The sequence below is a fragment of the Cephus cinctus genome, unplaced genomic scaffold (assembly GCF_000341935.2).
Source record: "Cephus cinctus unplaced genomic scaffold, Ccin1 Ccin1_scaffold1709, whole genome shotgun sequence".
Classification (NCBI taxonomy): domain Eukaryota; kingdom Metazoa; phylum Arthropoda; class Insecta; order Hymenoptera; family Cephidae; genus Cephus; species Cephus cinctus.
The window spans coordinates 52076-57496 of record NW_014333955.1 but is presented as its reverse complement, the minus strand read 5'-3'; positions in this window follow the sequence as shown (position 1 = coordinate 57496).

Genomic DNA, 5421 nt, shown 5'->3' with positions numbered 1-5421 from the left:
GGGGGGGGGGGGGGGGGGGGGGGGGTATTGGACGCAGTGCTTTTCGCCTTTGTTGCATTTCCCATAACAAGCCTTGCAACAATGTCAATGTCTTTTTATTTTTCTGTGGTTTTCTCTCTCTCTCTCTCTCTCTCTCTCTCTCTCTCTCTCTCTCTCTCTCTCTTGTTTCTCTGGAGCTTGCTCTTCTCTCTTGATTTCCATTACCCCTGGTCTACCTACCCACTCGCCTTCTTCTCTATGGTCCATGGCTACGCGGCTACACTGTACTGCCTGTACACAATGCATGTGCCGGGTCCTATTCTCTCTTCTTCTTCTTCTTTATCTTCCTCTTCCACTTGGTCTTCGTCTTCTGGCGAACTCGTACGCGCACAATGCGCGCACTACGGTGCATCGAATGTCCTCACAGAAATGCCCTTTGTCACCCACGGCTCTTTTCTCTTTCGGCTCCGGCCGAAGGGAAAGGTTTTGCCTTTGTCGTTAGCTTGTCGCGCGCCCGTTCGCCACTCCTACGGGTCCGGCGGAGTTAAAAAGACGAGGCCGACTGCAGGAGGAAATCGAGGGGAGGTCGAACGTCGTTCAGGTTGGGTATGTCACGTGTGGTAACGTTGGAGAAAAAAAAAACATTTCTTACAGTTCAGTCACGTGGAACAAGCGCCGACCATCCGACGAACGGGTTGAGATCGAGCGGCGGTCAGCGACGAGGTTTGAATTTCTTGAGATTTTTCGATGACTTCCCTATACCCCCCGCGAGTGCGAGAGAGACGGTGCTATTGGGACTTGCGTGCGTTAGACAAGGACAGGCAGGTCGGTCGATCAAATTCGTGACCAGGTGCCTTTGTCAAATTTTTTTTTTTCGAGATACATGCATCTTTTGGTGGTTGAGTTTTGAAATTTATTTTTTTGCAAATTTTACGTGTACGTTGTATGGGTTTCAGTTTTTTGGGGTTGAACGTGGTATGGTTGGGTGTTTTTTTTTCTTTTTTTTTTTTTTTTTTTTTTTTTTTTTTTTTTTTTTTTTTTTTTTTTTTTTTTTTACAGTAATTCGTTTTTTTGGTCATGTACATGATGCATTCTCTTAGATTAACGATCCGTGATGCAGTTGCGGGATGAGAGTGCACATGCAAAATTGAAAGTGAAGATTCACCGTGAGTAGAGCGATTGGTTATTAACGATCTGATGAATGGGAACCCCAGTCGTGTGTGGAGAAGGGAGGAAATGCGTAAATTTGTCAGTGTCCGCGAGAGTGACCACGTGGAATTTTTTTTATATATATATTTTTTCAATTATTACGTAAAATCTCAAAAAAAAATTTTACCAAACTTTACGCAGTTTGATAACGTTTCTGAATGGATACTCCAGTCGGATATGGCTCCGGGTATTGAAAATCGAATTCGTATTTAAGTATCGGAGTAAACAGCATTTTAATTTAGATCTCTTAGGTGACGCCGGGCGTCGAGCACCAAGGTTGCAGGTAGGCGTCGCTGAACGTTAAAACGTACCGAGATAAGTAAACAGCGTTGAAACCGTGCAGAATCCAGCGAGTATAATTAATCCGCTTTTTCCCGAAAGCACTGTTTGTCAGGCACTCGGGTGGGTCTTGCGAATTACTTTTATTCAATGGTTAACAATGCCGACGTCCCGACGTCGGCGTCGCCCTCGAAAGATCGCGAAGTCGGATTTAAGATAGGAATCGAGCGATTGTCATTGGCCAAGAAGAAAATTAGATAAAATTGAAAAAAAAAAAAAAATTGAATAACCGATCGATACTCGATCTCAAAGATTAGAAAATTTTGCAAAATACTGGATATCAGTATTTTCGTTACTGAAAGTAATTTTGAGAAAATAATTTTTAAAAGTCTCATGGCCAATGAACTTTTTTTTTTATGAAATCAAAATGCATGATCAGAGTGGTCCAAAGTAATTTTTTTTTTTTTTTGAAAAAATTTTTCTTGCTATTCCAAGTTCTATTCTATCGCTAAGGGGTAGTGCCAACCGTACAATCTATTCAAGTTCGCACTGAAGGTTGGTATTGAAGGTGGCACTGTGAAGGTAGCCGCAGGCCGCAATTGTGTCGAGAGCAATTTTACCATCAGGCGCTTTGACACCTTTAAAGTAGACGCCGCGGCGACACTGCGTACCCACAATAGGCAGGATAACGTGCGCGACACATGTGTTTCTGACACTTGTATACTTGCCCGAAAGGGAAGGTGGAGTAGGAAGAGTTGCCAACCTTACTCGACAATTTCCAGGACCTTTCACTCAGCCCAGAGCACACATTCTAGAAGCTATAAGGAAATTTACGGATCCTCCTAGTGACGTCTGTCTGTCAGTTGATTATATCTTAGGTAACCTAACCTAACCTAAAAGATAAATGCACCATAGAATTTTCCCATTAACCGAACCTGGCAAGAGTAACGATCTTTTTTTTTTCTTCCTTTCTCACGCAACCAAGTTGATAGCAAAATTTCAAAGTACGACACGAAGGCAGTTTCCATCATTGTAATTCGATCTTATATCCAGTGACGTGTATATGTAAATCAGCCATATTGAATCAACGTATTCGATTGGCATATCCGTTACACTTCGAAAATCGTCAATGACAATGGAAAAAATTTTGGACGAACGGTTGCTACCGGGGACGTTGGATGATTTTTGAAGACCAAGCCTACAGCTGTCAATCAATCGACGTATGCAAAAATAATATTTTTCAAAAGTTTACCAAGCCAAATTTCTTTTTGAGGATCTTAACCACTGGATGGTTCTAGAAGGTATCGTATATATATATATATATATATATATATATAGGAGTCCATTGAGGAAGGTGTTTCAGGTGTGACGACTTCGAGAAGCGTGACGAGATCCGTTACGGTTCTCGAATGAAAATGGCCGTCGCGCCTAAAACATCATTCCCCGTGGTAAAGGACGAAATTTTAAGTATATACATAACATAGAAGGCAGCCTTAAGAACGCGATCCTCCCTGTATAAGGGTAAATCGAACACCGGCTATCCGCCATTGTGTACCGTTAAACGCTTTTCATTGTGATCCACGCGTGTTACAAATTTCCGCCATTGCTGTTCGCTCGATGGGAATAAGCCCATCTCTTTAATTAGTATTGTATCCAATTCGTATTTCAATTCAAGCCAGGATCGAGGATTGCCATTCAGATTGGGATCAAGGATCGGTATTGGGACTGATCCGCCATCTTGGGTATGGGTTTACATGCATATATCGATGCCACGTATATCTTGCATTACAAGAGAATATTCTAGCTGGAAATTCGATTGTTAAATTATCGTAAGGCATATACCCCTGTTTCGCAATAATAAGGGTGGAGGCACCCCTATTCCCTTATTTATGTACGAGTCGAACGATGCCGTTTCTCTCGGGACAAATTACTTTCGTTGGATTTCACCGCGGTGCGCATGCGCGGCCGTTAGACGAGTCTGTAGACACTCACGAATTTAAATATAAACCTAGCACGATCCCTGCAATCACTTCCGCCATCTTTCTTATCCGTTTAAGTGGCCGAGGAGACACGTTCACGGCTGTACTCGTAAACTTGGACAACAGGGGATGAAACCCCTTTAAGCTTACTCGAAGGGAAGTGCGAGAAAGTTCCATGCGCGTAACAGTAACCGAGGCCATAATGAATCGGGACGCTGATTACTTCACACTGGTCGTCGGTTTACTTCGTAGCTCGATGACGTCACGAGCGCTATACCATCCGAACATGGCGCGATTATCTTTGTAGAACTGACGTTAAATCTGCTAATAATAATACAGTCTAGCGTAACACGATATATTACGGTGTACCTATAATTGCATTGTATATAGATATACATTTGATTGCACGGTGGTCGCCGCTCGTTTACTTACGGGTTGAGCCAATAGATGGACAGTCGGACACAAATCCCGTTACGTCGGGCTAACAAGATGGACGCGCCTCCGCGTTTGCGCTGCGCGCGCCACCTGGCTATTGTCAAATGAAATTCTGACGTCGTACCAGTCCCGAATCAAAGGAATTTAAGTTTGAACGACTTGGGTGGCGTGATCCCAAGTACATTAGCAGCTATCATTGCCATATGAGATCCGATCAAAATGGTTCCTCTATCGTGACGTATCTGACACGTCTCACACGTCAAACTAACCCTGCGACCAACGCGTAACTCCAAATCGGACCTCAGGTGAGACTACATGTATACTATATATATCTCCCTCTATGGCTTCGTATCTATCCTAACCTTACCTTCCGATTATCCCTCATCTTTTTTATCTTCATGGCGTCCCTGCACATGCCTCCTGGAATCGACTCGAAACTTTGTTCCGTCGCACGGTTAACAAGTGCGCCAACTCGACGACGCCCACCGACGTCACCGTCGACGTCGTGCACCTGCAAGCCCACAACCCAGGACTTATAAGGCCGTAATAACACATGCCAATAAATCTCTCAGCCAACACTCCTCGCACTGTGCACGCTGACTGCTATTATTTACGAGCATTCGTTAACAGGCGCAAAGACTGAGGTCTTGAAACCTGCTGGCAACACCTAGTCGATTACGAGTAGCTGCATGTGCATAAAAAAAAATTGTGAAATAAAATTCACGTGCATCTGCAGGAGATGCGTCGCATGTGCATAAGGTAGGTCAAGGGTCAGTTTATAAAATAAAAACATATCTGTCGTCCCGCGACACTCGTTAGTCGCTCACGTGTGAACTCACACTAATATTCCATTCGCTGACAATGCCGCAAAAGTGGCGTCGCGACGTCGAGGGACCGCATTACTCGACGCACAGTAGTTACAGACGTCGTTTATGCGGACTCTTTTTTTTTTTCTTTTTTTCTTTGCCACCACGTCAACCTGGACGCGTGAAAAAGCGTCATTGAGTGAGAAAAAATAAATAAGAGAGAGAGAGATTACTCTTTTTACCCTTTCTACCGGTAACTTCCAACAGCGACACTCTCATACATAGAGATACGTAACTATCGTATGCGAAGTTGGGTGCCGGTATTGGATGACTTTAGGAACGCGCGGAATCTACATAATTACTATACGGCATTATGGCATTACCGCATTACGATGCATATAGGGAATGGATGCACTGTGTAGCAGGCGGTTTGCCGTTCTCTGCTACTGAAAATATATTCTCTCTCTCTCTCTCTCTCATTATCTTTATATCTCTATCTCTCGCGCACTAAAATCCCACGTAATACCCTCGTCCTGTATAAACCGGAGCCACACACCTCCTGTGAATATTGCGAATAACATTTGGGTTTTGTATTTCGTCTGGTGCACATAGGAACTGGTCCATACAGCATCCCATACACATACAGTACGTATCCATTCGCTTTCTTCGTACGCCCTCAAACCAACCTTCTATCCACATCGTACCTATACCCATCCACCCACCCACCCACCCAT